The sequence below is a fragment of the Centroberyx affinis genome, unplaced genomic scaffold, assembly GCF_046629955.1.
Source record: "Centroberyx affinis isolate AG114_WGS23_722 - 3 ecotype Tasmania unplaced genomic scaffold, CSIRO-AGI_Caff_v1 ptg002785l_1, whole genome shotgun sequence".
NCBI classification, from domain to species: Eukaryota; Metazoa; Chordata; class Actinopteri; order Beryciformes; family Berycidae; genus Centroberyx; species Centroberyx affinis.
This window is the reverse complement of record NW_027280937.1, coordinates 96416-112245: the sequence shown is the minus strand read 5'-3', so window position 1 is coordinate 112245 and position 15830 is coordinate 96416. Positions and strand designations below refer to the sequence as shown.

At 39.2% G+C, this 15830-nt stretch overlaps 1 pseudogene; it reads left to right on the top strand.

Annotated features, from left to right (window-relative positions):
• Positions 1-3069: 3069 nt before the first annotated feature.
• LOC139657933 (myosin heavy chain, fast skeletal muscle-like) overlaps positions 3070-15830 on the top strand; it is a 29476-nt pseudogene continuing 16715 nt past the window's right edge.

Here is a 15830-nt window from a genome sequence, read left to right as displayed (position 1 = left end):
GTTACTCTTGACAACTTTCATTGTTGTTTTACAGGGTCAAGTGACTAGTTGTCAAACAAAGTCAAGTTGTTGCACTAGTGAAGTATTACGCAATTTCAATCAGGAAGACAATTCAAATCAAGCCTTAATCATTCCTTCATGTTTTCTCTTTACCCAATCAGAGTTGGTGAACACTCTTCCTCTTTTTCCAGAGAACCAATCAGAGTTAGCCGTCACTTCCCTCACTTTTTCAAAGAGCCAATTGTCTAAGTGACGGGAGTATAAACACGTCACCTACTATGCTATTGTGCTACTCACAGAACTATGCTGTATGCTGCTGTCATTCCAGTCGCTGTGCTTACCTTCGTCCCTCCTCCACCCCATCACCACCACCGTCCAGGCTGCAGAGGAACTCCCCAGGGGGGCGGGGCTTCCTAATTCCTACATCCATCCACAGATATACTCCTAACTTCACGAATGGGAGGAGTTCCTCCATGGAGCTTACAAAGTTTCCATCATGTTTCATGTCATGAATAAAGTTTTTCATTTGAGCATTCAACCTAGTCTCTCCTGATTGAAATAAAATCTCAGGTAAACGTGCTTTAATAATTTTACCTCTATGTCGTACCTGTAAGTAATATCAATCAGTTGATCACATTACAACATATACTCACTAATCATAAACTCCAGCTTCTCCTGCCACCTCCCTTGATCATTCAGAGAGCTATATAATACTCTTGAACATTTATGGAATGACGGTTAGCTTCAGCTTTATTACAGAAATCTGAGATGTGTGTGTGGCCTGCAACGTTATACCAGTAACATCTAGAAACTTCTTCAAAGCTAAGACGTGTGCCAATGTTAGCATAGCTAAATGGCCAGTCATAAAAAACCCATTGACATTGTTCATGGTAACAAATAGCTCAGAGATCTTGCTGTTAACATATGGCCGGTATTTTTTTTGGTGTATAATTAGTTTATACAAGCCTGTTAATGAAGGTAAGAATGCTCGGTATTTCTGTAACATATATAACAATGTCACACTTCAGCTTAAATAGTGTTAGAACAATGCCCAGTCAATGGAATAAAATTTCTCGAATAATATCCTGCAGGTGTAAAGATTCATATTTTGAATAGTAAAGTGAGGAGTAAATGCATTGAATCTTTTCATCAATCACAATTGTGGAAATTATTCTCTATTCATATGGACTCAACTATATATATCAGTCACATTTGGATGCGGCTCCAAAACCACAGCTGCTACACACACAAAGTGTCAAACTGTAATATCCTTTAAATCAACAATGTTGTTTATTGGGAATAGTCCACAAACCATTCAAATTATGTCCCACTTATCCAATATCCCACTCTGGACATTACCGGGATTTTTCAATTTTTATGGGTAAAATAAAAGCTTTACCTGATATTTATTAAAAAAAAAAATACTACTGATGTATGTTGACAGTGCCGTAATGTTTTATTTTTTTATTTAATTTTTTTTCAAAAGGAATGTCCCCTTTTCAAAGCAAAGCCAACATAATGTGGGTGTTTAAAATTATATTGATTATTGTCATATGTTAAGAAGATATATCAGATGTGAAGTATTGTATAGTAATGTATGATAATTAATGGGAATGTTGTTGACATGTTTAATGTAATTTAGGTAGCTATATTTGCAGCTTAATTGCCTGAGAAGTTAAACATCCATTAACGTTAAGATTGATGGTGATCACATTGCTTACAAGGTTGTATCAGTGCAATAATTGCCAGTCACTTGTATAGATCCTACAGTACATCAGATGTACACTATTATACTTTAAAAATTGATTATGTAAATGTATGGGTTTTTTTATTGTATTTTATATCATTGAAGTCTGCATGTAACTTCAAATAGCCTAAGGAGTCAATGCATTAAGATGATGCTAAGCATCACAGGAGAAAAAGAGAAAGGATGTTCTTTCTTGTGCTGTATTTGGCACCGTCACAAGACAAGCAACAAGATGACGAGAATACTTGACCCAACTGAGAAAGCCACTCCTGCTGAACAGGCAGTCTCCCTCTATATAAGGGGAAGCTGTGGACTCCTCCAAGAACTGAACGACACCCAACTCAGGTGAGTGCATTTACCATCATGGACATGATGTCATTATGTTTAATCTTGTCGTGTAATGACTGTAGCGTTTGCTGTAAATCACTACAGCAATTACTGTAGTGCTGCAATGAGTGCAATTTTCGGTGAAGGCTGTATTGTTGCTACACCAAAATTTTAGTCATTCATTTAATTACTCAGTGATTTCTAACTGAAGGGGAACAAGAAGACATGGCTTTATTCACATTTGGTCACATATCTCCACTTTTCTTTCACAGCATCTGGAGAGTACATCTTATTACTTCCCCTCTCTGTTGAGCTCAGAGGTAAGGTAATGGAAAAACCACACCACAATTAACTAGCTATCAAGTCAAGTTTATTTGTATAGCCCTTAATCACTGTTACAGTCCCAAAGGGCTTCACAACGCCCACGTTATGGAAACCATACCCCCCAACTTTAGAACCTAAACTGATGACAAGGAGAAACTCCCATGAGATATTTCATTAATGATAGTCAGGTCAAGTGTACTTATATAGCCCTTCATCACAAGCATGTCTCAAAGGACTATACAGAGAACACGCCTACCTAGATCTAACTAATCAACAATCAATCAAACAACAAAATGATGTAATACAGTATGCAACAAAATAGATTGATAATTGATAAAACAATTGCAGTAAGTTTGAGCTGTTGTTTGAGTTTGAGTTTGTGTGATGCTCATCAGTTTTATTAAGTCTTATTCATTAACATACGATTACATGATCAATTACCATTTAAAAATAACCTGCAAGTGAATGTAAACTATAATGTACAGGCATAGTAATGTGGCCTCAAGCACTGATAATATTAATGAATCTATTTGTATGGCATTTTTCTTTTCAAAGTTGTCAAGTCAAGATGATACCTCACAATTTTTCAGACCAAAAAGTTATATCAAAGTGAATATAGGGTACAGATTTGTCTCTCTTTCCAATACAGCAGTCTCCACTAAAGTGCCATCATGAGCACAGACGCAGAGATGAAGGCCTATGGCCCCGTGGCCATCTACCTCCGTAAGCCTGAGAAGGAGAGAATCGAGACTCTATTTGATGCCAAAACCGCCTACTTTGTGGCTGATCCTGAAGAGGTGTACCTCAAGGGCAAACTCATCAAGAGAGAGAGTGGAAAAGCCACCGTCGAGACCCTGTGTGGAAAGGTAAGTCGATACATTTTGGATTGAATTTACTCACACACACAAGCACATGAGACTGACTTGTTTGTCCACTGGCTGCAGTGGCAAGCAGATTCAGAATTTCACCAGTACATTTAATTTCTTAGCAGCTAATATTGTTTTTAGATTAGAAAAAACTGATTGAACATGGCTGGGCTACTTTCCTTTTTGGGCACAGTCAAAATTTACCATAATTTTGACTATGTTAATTTCAAACGCTGTTACATACAGTTGAAAAAGAACTTTTTGGACTGAGCTACAGTCAGTTTAAAAGCGAGGGTAATGGTGATTTTGAGTCCATTCAGTCGCTGTATTTTTTCACAGAGCCTCACAGTGAAGGAGGATGACACGATCCATCCCCTGAATCCTCCAAAGTTCAACAAAATTGAGGACATGGCCATGATGACCCACCTCAATGAAGCCGCTGTGCTGTATAACCTCAAAGAGCTTTTTGCGTCATGGGTGATCTATGCGAGTTCCTCTCTCTTAAAACTCCTCACCTCCCTATCAGCAGAGAGTAATGTAGGCTAGTTCAAGAAGTAAAACTCCCTTTGCAGCTGTTAGGGAACCAGATTCATATCCAGAAGTCAAATGAAGAAGTCAGAAGTCTATTCTAATTTTTCAGGTTATATGTGGTATGATCTGCCCCTTTCTGACCATGTTTCTGCCCAACTCTGCATTCCTACACTCTTAAAAAGCCTGATATCTTGTGTTAACATATGGTGCAATACATAAGAATGTATTGTTTCATCGACAAAATTAAATAAAATTGTCATCATAGAATTGTAGTTAAATTGAAACAAAATCTCTGCTACTATTGCAGACCTATTCTGGTCTCTTCTTCTAACTTAAAGAAGAAATGCAGGACAATCTGATCCATACCTGTTTGATCTGGTCTGGTCAGATCGGGGATGTTTGGGTCTCATGAGGTCTACGATGATTCCTGTTGGGTCTCATCAGGTTTAAGAATAAATTCTGAACTGTGACTAAATTCTGTCTCCTCCAGTAGAGAATCTGGTGCTGGAAAGACTGTCAACACCAAGCGTGTCATCCAGTACTTTGCAACAATCGCAGTGGCTAGAGGCATGGAGGCTGAGGCTACCTCTGGCAAAATGCAGGTAAATATTGAGTGAAGGATTAATAGCAAATTATCTCTGGTTCAGTTTACACAGGAAGAGAAAAGTCTGATTTCTAACCCCTTTTGGCACAGATTTTATCTTCTAATGGTTGTGTAATCAGGGAGATCTGATCAACAAAACCAGGCCTTTTGTGCCTATGTAAATCAAGCCGTTATAAGGTGCCAATTCTTTTTGGTCAGAATCCTAATGAACCTGTCATAGGGGCCACTGGAGGACCAAATCATTGCAGCCAAGTAAATGATGGTTACATTGTAGAGCTCCACAGAAGCTTCTTGATGATCTTTATATCACCAAGACTCATACTGAATTGTCTGTCTGGTGGTTTAGGGAAAATTCATCAGAATCCATTTCGGATCTACTGGCAAGCTGGCCTCAGCTGATATTGAAACATGTCAGCCCTTTTAAGTTTGGGAGTTAAGGCAAAACCTATTTTCAGATTTGCACCTGAAGATGTGAAAAGGTGAATATGAGAATAAGTAATTGAACGCAAATCTGAATCTCTCATGATTGTTTCTGTTCATAAGGTCTATTCAGTTTGCTAGGTTGTACTGGAATTATGTGAATCATAATGAGGTTGTATTATATTATCCTTGATATAAATGCAAGTGATGTAAACCCAATACCTCAAATTTAAAATGTAAAATGTTTCTTGAAATTGAAACTTTGCCCCTCCACAGCATTTTAACAAATATCTTCTATGAACTCGACAGATCTGCTGGAGAAGTCAAGAGTGACCACATTTTCTACCAGCTGATGGCTGGCCACAAGCCTGAATTTCTTGGTACGTCATTGCATGCCACTATTTCTTCTTTTATTTTTCTCCTCATTTTCTTCCTCGTTTTTTCCTCCTTTTTAAATGTATTTTGTAATCACTTCAATTATTGCTCCTTTATTCAACAATTATGTTGTAATTAAACAGTGACAAATTATAATATATGGCAAATTATGAGCTAGTTTACCAGAACTATTATATCTTAAATTATAATTTATAATCATAAATTAGAACGCACATGAACTGCATGTTGTTTTCTCTCTCTAAATTAAACTAAATTAAAGTAATCAGACCGGGGAAATCTTCAGTCAAGGTCAGGTTTAATGATAGGTCTACTGGAAGCAAAAGAATCAATTCTCACATTTTTCCTGACTACCTGCACTGTATTAGAGACAAGAAGAAGTGTACCAATACTAAGAGATAACTGAGCCGTTTGAATTTCCATGTGAAGGGCGTGATTTCATTCTTTGCAAAGAGTTTGCAATGGAACATAATAGTACTTTTTTTGAAGATTGTGTTCATGGCATTTGTGCTGGTCTAGATATTACACAGCCGATAATGACGACAGGGAAGGTAGGTGGGTGAGAGAGAGGTTATGGCATGCAACCAAATTCAAACTCACAACATCACAAGAATTCGGTATGTGACCACCGGGACGCCACTTAACTCTGCAGCCTTAAAAAAGACATGTTAATAGCTACACATGTTGTCCAGTTGTTAACACAATTCATTTGTGTAATATGGGACTGACTTTCAATACATCACTGTGTTGACGAGGCAGTAATACGACGTGTTGCCAAGATCTGACATGAACGGCATACATGCAGCACACTCCTCTTAAACTTAATTAACACTTGCAAGATGTGTTGAATATTTATTTGTTAACACATGTGGACATGTGGGTGGGGAAAAAAACACCGTTTATCACAGCTTGTCCAAGGGTATGTGCAAGTTAAATATAGAAATGCAACATAAATGTATTTGAGAGATTACGAAGAATTGAGACACTATAACATCTCAAGCATTTTGTTTACTCTTACAAATAGTGGCCAATTTATTTAACTAGGGAAACGTGGCCAACTGCTGACAAACTCTTCTGCATGTCCTTTGAAAAAAGTAAAACATGGAGAAAGAATTATGCATTTCCTCTAATATCTTATAAACTTTTTTCCTTCACATTTCTTACAGAGACTCTTCTGATCACCACCAACCCTTATGACTATCCTATGATCAGCCAGGGTGAAATCACTGTTAAGACCAATAATGAGACGGAAGAGTTCATTGCCACAGATGTAAGTCATTTATTAAGCTCCATTCGATCTTGGCTATGACACATTGTTTGATGTTTTGACTCCCTACTTTTATTATTTTGGATATGAAATGGCATAATAATTATGAGCTGAAAGACAGCCAGCTTTAATTAAAGGGTATTTTCAGCCATATGGAGTGAACAGTTAAAGAGCTGCAGCCTGAGTTATTGTAATTTCACATCCAAGGTAATTAAAACATCAAACAATGTGTCACTGTCCAAATACTTATGAGAATACAGAGAATTGCAGAGAGTATTCCAAAAATAAGCTCTAATAACGAATGACTTTTTTTCCTTGTGAAATGCAGACTGCCATCGATATCCTGGGCTTCAGTGCTGAGGAGAAGTTGGCTATCTACAAGTTGACTGGTGCTGGGATGCATCATGGCAACATGAAGTTTAAGCAGAAGCAATGGGAAGAGCAGGCTGAGAAAAGTATGTATCATTGTTAGCACATCTGCGTGTATAGCTGGGGACAACATCTTTTTATATAACAAAATATGGCCCGGCACATATTTTGGGTTTGCCTGATATCAGACAGAACTGTCAACTCGTTAGTCAGTCTGACATTGCCTCCACTCTAACCGATTTCCGTGGGGGAGGGAGATTCGATTTTCCCTAACCAATCACTAGAGACCAACGTATCCGCCTGAATCTAACGTCATTTTAAGTCGACACTGATGCAAAAAAACATCTCCCCTTTGAATAAATAACTTCAAAGCAGTGTCCGTTATTTTCATGTGACTTTGTTGTTCATTTCTGTTCATGTTATTTCTCTGGGCATGTTCAAATTCAGAAATGAAGTGTTTGAAACTCAGAAAATCAGAAATCTACCGATTAAAATGATTACCATGTTTTTAGGTCAACAGTGCTACAATGGCTCTCTGTAAGTCTGTCTATGAGAAGACGTTCTTGTGGAATGAGATGCTGGACACAAAGCAGCCGAGGCAGTTCTTCATTGGTGTGCTGGATATTGCAGGCTTTGAGATCTTTGACGTAAATAGGCATGTGAGTCCAAAGACGGCTTTGAGGTTCAGCCACTTAGCCCTTCAACTTACAGAGTGCCCTCTTTTAGTGCAGTTATTCCTGCATCTTTTTCTTTTTTTGTTTGTAAGAAATGTCAACCAACATTGGCACTTAAAACAGGACAAGATGTTCATGAAAAAAAGAGGTCTCCTTCTTCTGAAAAGGTCACACTACACTTAAATGGTTTTAGATGTGGGAGTGATGTTTATTTATTTATTATCTATTTGATATAGTTCAACAGCTTGGAACAGCTCTGCATCAACTTCACCAATGAGAAACTGCAGCAGTTCTTCAACCGCCACATGTTTGTGCTGGAGCAAGAGGAGTACAAGAAAGAGTGCATTGAATGGGAGTTCATTGACTTTGGTATGGACTTGGCTGCCTGGACTTCTTATTGAGAAGGTATGCAAAAAACCTCTCTTTTAGAGAACTGATTTATTGACTTCTGTTCACATATTTCACACTCTCTAAGTGTTGCTTTTCTTCTTTTGATCAAATTGATATCTCTCTCTGTCTGTCTTTCTCTCCCCCTTCCCATCTCTCTTTCTCTCTTAATCTCAATGTGAATCTCTCCTTCTTTCTCTCTCTCTCTTGTCTCTCTCTCTCTCTCCATCAGCCCATGGGCATCTTCTCCATCCTTGAAGAGTGCATGTTCCCCAAGGCCTCTGACACCTCTTTCAAGAACAAGCTGCATGACCAGCACCTTGGCAAGACCAAGGCCTTTGCCCAAGCCTACCAAGGGCAAGGCTGAGGTTCACTTCTCTCTGGTCCACTATGCCGGTACTGTGGACTGCAATATTACTGGCTGGCTGGACAAGAACAAAGATCCACTGAACGAGTCTGTTGTTCAGCTGTACCAGAAGTCTTCCGTAAAGCTTCTGGCCCACCTCTATGCATGCCATGCTTCAGCTGAGGGTAATGCCACAAATGTGTGTTGATTGGGCTGACCGATGGGGTTCATTGTCATTGGGTCTAATCTTATTCAAACACAAACCCTGTTTGTTTAAACTTGAGTGCTCAATGATATATAACCCAAGTGAGACCCACTAGTGCACTGTTGTTAATATGATGCAATTTTCACATGAAGAACCAACTTAAAAGTGAAATTCAGCATGTATTAACATTATTGTTGATTTAAATATACAGGTGAGACATAATAATATATAGGCTATATTTTAAAACAGATGCTGTTGCTGCCAAAGGAGGTGGCAAGAAGGGTGGCGGTGGTGATGACAAGAAGAAGGGTGGTTCCTTCCAGGTATCTGCGCTGTTGTACTTTAATATTTCTGTTCGATAATGAGTTAAATATAGGCCTGTCCTTCGCTTTCACTTGATGACACCACTCCCATCTAATGCAAATTTGTGTCTCTAACAGTTAGCCTACATATTGTCACTGTCCAACAGAAACCTCACATTTCCAAAAAGTCAGCTTTGCATGAGTTGAGAAAAGCTTGAGTATTTTCTCATAGACGTTCATGTTTTTTTTTCCATTTACCAAAGTATGATCAATTTCTCAGCTTGATCACAGGATCATGCAGCATTTGAGACGATGTTTGCAATCAGTTACATTAAAACAGGTGATATTGGCAAAATTGGATATTATTGCAGGATATTAACTCTATTTCTGGTGGATAATGAGAGTCATGTTGATTTAATATGAATGTCTTGACTCTGATACCACGTTCTGATTTCATTTAATTTCGAATTACAATTTATAGGAGAACTTGGGCAAACTGATGACCAACTTGAGGAGCACTCACCCTCATTTTTTACGTTGCCTGATTCCCAATGAAACCAAGACGCCAGGTAAAAACATAAGCATATTTATCACAAAGTATCTGTAATTTATCACAAAATATCTATAATTCATATAAAATGTAATTTATATAAACACATGGACTAAATTAGAAAAACAAAACACCTGTGATGGGAGGTGCTCACTTGATAATTACAGTAACATATCTGCTCTTAATCCTTTCCTCTAATGTCAAAGAAAGGATTACTAACACATACTTGCAATCAAGATTTCTATGTAAATGACGATCTAAGATTAAGGCAAAGGGTATAGTTAATGGTAATAGTGTTGAAATCTGTCCAGGTCTCATGGAGAACTTCCTAGTCATCCACCAGCTGAGGTGTAACGGTGTGCTGGAGGGCATCAGGATCTTCCCCAGCAGAATCCTCTATCATGACTTACTAATTCATTTTGCTGCAGTTAGAATACATATCAGTGGTTTCCTGCACAACCTTGTTTCCCCCAGTTTTTGCCTAATTTTCTGGTGTTGAAAGCTGGGCATTGTCCCCAGCAGAAATTGTTGAAAATGTTTCATGACCTTGGGACCAGCCAAACAATTGAAAAACATTGCATAGAGTCAAACATTTTGGTGATACGCAAGGTTTTTACAGAACACTGACAAAAACTACATTTGTCAAAGAGAGAGCCTTGAGCTTTGCTGTAAACTCTCTTTCTCCCACGACAATATGCAAATCGCACACACTAGTTACAAAATTTGTAATCGGATAGTGGATACGATTATAATGGAGAGAGAAAGAAAGAGACAGAAGACACGTCTCACTGAGGCTCTTAAAAATCTTACAAATTAAATAGTTTTGGAGAGAGATAAACTTGATAAATCTTAAAAATATCAAACTTAAGAAGCAAGGGGGCAACTTTTTAAAGAAATACAAGGACCCATAGGACAGGAAAAGCCATGACCTCCTGCACAGACACCCTCCACCTCTAGTTGACCTATAGAGGAGTGAGGGAAGCAGCGTATACCCTATATCTTAACTGAACTCTATTTCAAGTTTTTCCTCAAAGGACTTTGTGCTATTTTGAGTTAGCCTGTTAAGTAGCAGCAGACTGTGGCTGATGCAACAGATGGGAAAGCCCCCCCATCCTTGCCATAAAATACTCAACAGATCTAAAAAAAAAAAAAAAAATGCCAGGGCAAAGAAACCTACAAACATAAAATACTGAAAGAAAGCCCAGAGACCCTTACTGCAGACTACTGCCAAGTAGGAGAGAGACTAGTTACCTCAAATCTCGGTACACAGACAATACTGATGCCTGGCATAGAGCTATCTGTACCCAGTATAGGCATCATAAGAAGAGGGCATATGCAGTGGGAGACAGACAGTGATTGAAGATGAGGCCAATGACGGTTCTCCTCTCACTGTTACTATCTACCACAATGGATAGACACAAGCTCTCTTTCACACTCCCTCACACGCCCATAAGTAAATCATACACACGAGTTCTAATCCTATAATGGATAAGCACACAAACACATCTTTTCACACCACAGATAATCTAAACAAGCCATTTACACAGGGTAGCCAATTGCCCATCCAATACATTCCTCTACAATCCCATATCACAACCACACTGAATTCAGAACTTCAAATGGAATAGGACAGTCATAAACATGCTTGGAGCTTTATTCTGCCTGGGTGGGTAGGCTCAGAAAGGCAATGCAAGGGCAGAAATGTCAATTCCTTTCTAGTCAGACAGTGGCTCCAGACAGTATGATGACTACAGAAGTAGGCCTATAGCACGCTAGGCAAGAGCACACAAACATTTCACCTATTTTGAGTAATAGGTGAAATATCAATAGACGATGTGCTATTGCCCATCCTACAAGTTATCATGAATGTTATTTTTTAAAGTATGTCATATCACACAGCTGGCAGCATTGCCAATTCCTGGCTACACACCACAAACATGATGTTGACAATTACACTCATTCTGCATGGCAGCAGCAATAACCAAATAATAATGTCAATAATAATGTCAATAATGCAATTTGAAGGCTCCAAACGTGGCCTTTCATTTTGAATGGTGTGAGACATTCAACTGTCTTTTCTCTGTAGCCACTCACAGGCTTTTGGCAATGTATATTTCCATAAGTTGACTACAGATGACTATGGCACCTTAATGGAAGCCCTTCACGGCAGATAAATTTGATTGATCTGAAGAACTTTCCTGGCAGTTGCTTGCTCTTTTTCAACAAGGTTGGACAGTATAGCATTTATGGGAGTGTTGTTGAGTGAAACAAGCACTCAATTTGAAATGTAGGTCAGACAACTTGCGGTGACTAAACTCTGTAGTTGCTTTATGCCAGTTACAAAATCCATCTACTGTAAATGAACTTGTCCTCCCATCATTAACCCTTCTCCAGAGCTTTGCAGCAAGTGAAGCAAAGAACGGTGTCTCTCTCAATGACATAATGCAGCTATTTCCATTTGGTAAACCAGCTTTTCTGAAATTACCTCTCGAAGGTCTCTGTCCGGGTTGACATGGCTCATCAAATTCCGTAACGTTAGTTGGCCTCGTCATGGTGAGCTGGGGTTACTGGTGGAAAAATCGGCAGCTGCTCCGGGTCCTCTGTGTTGGCTAGCTCCTGTGTGTTAACCACTGACCCGCCACTTTCGGCTGTGGAGCACTTAGTGCTAACATTACTGCTGCTAGCAACCGAAGCTTCATCTCTACCGGCAAAAGAAGCCACAATAGGGTCGTTGTGTACGGCTGTATGTGCTGAATAGGCGTGGGTCTCATTGTTCAATACTTTTGCTGATACATTTCATTATGTGATAGAGTACTTTTCTGTTTATCTACATACCAATTGCTTTTCTAAATCAAATCAGACCATCCTCATTTGATCCATAAACTAAAAGAAAACTGGAACTGTCATTGTAAGAATCCAATATTTTTAAGATTTTTGATCTACATCTTGATACCTTAAAATCAATATTGATAGTGAAAAGTAAGTGGGGATCAGTGCGATACCAGTAGGTAAGGATTTAGATACCCGAGTGCTGAATCTATGGTTCCTCTTTTGCTTAAATATAATACATTTTCACCAAATCCAGGTGTTCTTCAAATCCAGTCTTCTGGGGACCCTGGAAGAGATGAGAGACGAGAAGTTGGCTGAGCTGGTAACCATGACCCAGGCTTTCTGCAGAGGAGACCTCATGAGGAGGGAGTTTATTAAGATGATGGAGAAGAGGTAGGCTTGAAATTAGATTAGATAATTAGATAGAGAGGAAGTCAGTAATCACCCAGTGGATGGATTGATGGATTGATTGGCTTTTTAGTATGAAATCATTTTGTTGTATTAGGCATTCATATCACGCTGTCATGTCAATGGCGCATAATTAAACATTCATTGCTGTTAATCACTTTCAGAGATGCCATCTTCACCATCAAGTACAACATTCGCTCCTTCATGAATGTGAAGAACTGGCCATGGATGCACCTGTACTTCAAGATTAAGCCTCTGCTCAAGAGCGCTGAGACCGAGGAGGAGTTGGCCCAGGAGAACTACGGGAAGATGACAACCAACCTGGCCGCTGCCCTAGCCAAGAAGAAGGAGCTGGAGGAGAAGATGTTTCCCTCCTGCAGGAGAAGAACGACCTGCAACTGCAAGTGGCAGCTGTGAGTTGATTATGAAAAACAAATATTTTCACTGCAGTCAGTTAATCTCATATTTTCAAGAATAAAGAAAGTAAAGGACCAAGTAAAAAAACTCGAAAAGTGTGGTTGGGAGCTTTTCATGTGAGATCAGTTTTACATTCTTACATTTGTGAATTTCCTCTGTAAAAGTCGTAAATCAACTGCAGCAGTATGATCGAACATACTCCTTGTTATTATAATTTCCTCAATACTGCTTCCTTGACTTATTGCTAACAAATGAATGCTGCACTATCTACAGGAAAGCGAGAACCTCTCAGATGCTGAGGAGTGGTGCAAGGGGCTCATTAAGAGCAAAATCCAGCTGGAGGCCAAACTCAAAGTGACGACGGGGAAGAGGATGGAAGATGAGATGAGATCAATGCTGAGCTGACTGCCAAGAAGTGAAAGCTGGAGGATGAGTGCTCTGAGCTGAAGAAGGACATTGATGACTTGGAGCTCACTTTCGCCAAAGTGGAGGAGGAGAAACATGCTACGGAGAACAAGGTAGAATAAGATTGATATTTCATAAAATATCACCGGAATACCTCATAGTCTAGAGTCTAGAGTCTTTTTTCTTCATATAATAGTGAACTGCGGTGAGATTATAAACACTGGAAAACTATTTCCTGTCACAATTCTAGGTGAAGAACCTGACTGAGGAAATGGTCTCGTAGGATGAGTCCATTGCCAAGCTGACCAAGGAGGCCCACCAGCAGACACTGGATGACCTGCAGGCAGAGGAAGACAAGTCAGCACTCTGGCCAAAGTCAATACCAAGCTGGAACAGCAAGTTGATGATGTGAGTAATATAATTATATAATTTAATGTGCAGCAGCCTTTTTTAAAAGAGGCTAATTAATTGGGAAGCCATTGTGGACAAGTTTGTCAGAAGCATAAAACAAAACAATTTCATTGGGTCCCACATTTTCAAACAAATAAACCAATTAATTAAAATTCTTATGATACCAATCTTTATTTTGCAGGCTACTCGGTCTGCTATTCTAATGAAATTCATCCCCTTTTCAGGCTACTAACGTACAGCCACTGAATATTTTATGAAACCTACAGATTTCTCTGAAATTTGTTATGCTATGATGCATAACAAATTCCAGACAAATCTGACAAGAAAGTTCTTTCCAATCGTATTGCATTGTATCATATTATGCAGCAGGTTTTGTCAACATAAGATGGCTGATAATTTAAGATATCTGTCTATATATCTATATATAGATATAGATATCTATAGAGACTATTAGATTCATAGAAATAGATACCTATGTCTATTTCTAATAATTACATGTCTTAAAATTACCTTTTTGCTTTATTAGCTTGAAGGTTCACTGGAGCAAGAGAAGAAGCTGTGCATGGACCTTGATAGAGCCAAGAGGAAGCTTGAGAGAGACCTGAAGCTGGCCCAGGAGTCCATTATGGACCTGGAAAACGACAAGCAGCAGTCCGAGGAGAAACTCAAGAAGTAAATTGCCCACTTCAGCTCTAGAGGATAATGCTATATCTGCTCCCATGCATAGCGCCGCAGTGAATAATTTATGCCAGTTAATAGACACCCATTGTCCAGAGCACTTCACAGCACTGTGATCACATATGCTTTTCATGTAGGAGACCCCAGTGCTAATTGAACACCTAATCCTGGAAGGACTATACTTCACCTGCTTAGGTTCACAAGACCACAGTGAACAGTGTTTTAATTCTGCCTTTTGTATTTTCTACATCCAGGAAGTACTCTGAGACCAGTCTGCTCATCAGCAAGATTGAAGATGAGCAGTCTCTGGGAGCTCAGCTGCAGAAGATCAAGGAACTCCAGGTACTATACCTGATATATTGGTAGATTAAATTGAATAAGATGTGTTACCCATTTTTAGTGACATTATCTGACTTTTACATTGCCTTTACTTTAGGGGACAATCTATCAAAATTCAATATATCCCAATACAAAAATATGACTATTGTCTCATGGGGCAGAAAAATGAATTGTGATATTAGCTTTATTTTATTCTGCTGTAGTAATCACAAATGAGATGGTTTGCCCATCACGATTTCACAAGCTCTCCTTGAAAATATAAATATATAAATATTATTTGCACTTTGGAGTGACATTTTTAAATTGTTGTTCTAGCAAGTCAGTACCATTGGTAGAAAGTTTTATGGCTCAGAATAAACATAATTCTGCAGGTCTTAGTTTTTGTTGCCATTGAACTTTTATTTAATACATTGTATCGTGGTTGTATCGAATTGTATCGTGAGATAAATATATCTTCCCATCCCCACTTAACTTCTGTCTCATGGATTTGCTCTTAAGTTATCCAAGGCATATTTATTTTGTGCAAATTATAATGTACCCATCGGTTGCTTTTTCCTAGGCTCGTATTGAGGAGCTGGAGGAAGAGATCGAGGCTGAGCGTGCCGCCAGGGCCAAGGTGGAGAAGCAGAGGGCCGACCTCTCCAGAGAGCTGGAGGAGATCAGCGAGAGGCTGGAGGAGGCCGGCGGAGCCACCGCAGCTCAAATCGAGATGAACAAGAAGCGAGATGCCGAGTTCCAGAAGCTGAGGTGCGACTTGGAGGAGCCCACCTTGCATCAAGAAGCCTGCTGAGCTAGGCAGATTGACAATCTGCAGAGAGTGGAGCAGAAGCTGGAGAAGGAAAAGAGTGAGTTCAAGATGGAGACTGACAGCCTTTCCAGCAACATGGAGGCTGTGGCCAAAGCAAATAAAAGTCGAAAAAGGGGAGTAGCAAATGGGTGGAAGACACTTGTATAGTGACAACTTGAAGTTTGTTGTTGAAGTTAAAGTGGTGTCATTCCCCTCTGACACCAATTTCTCACATATGGCTCAC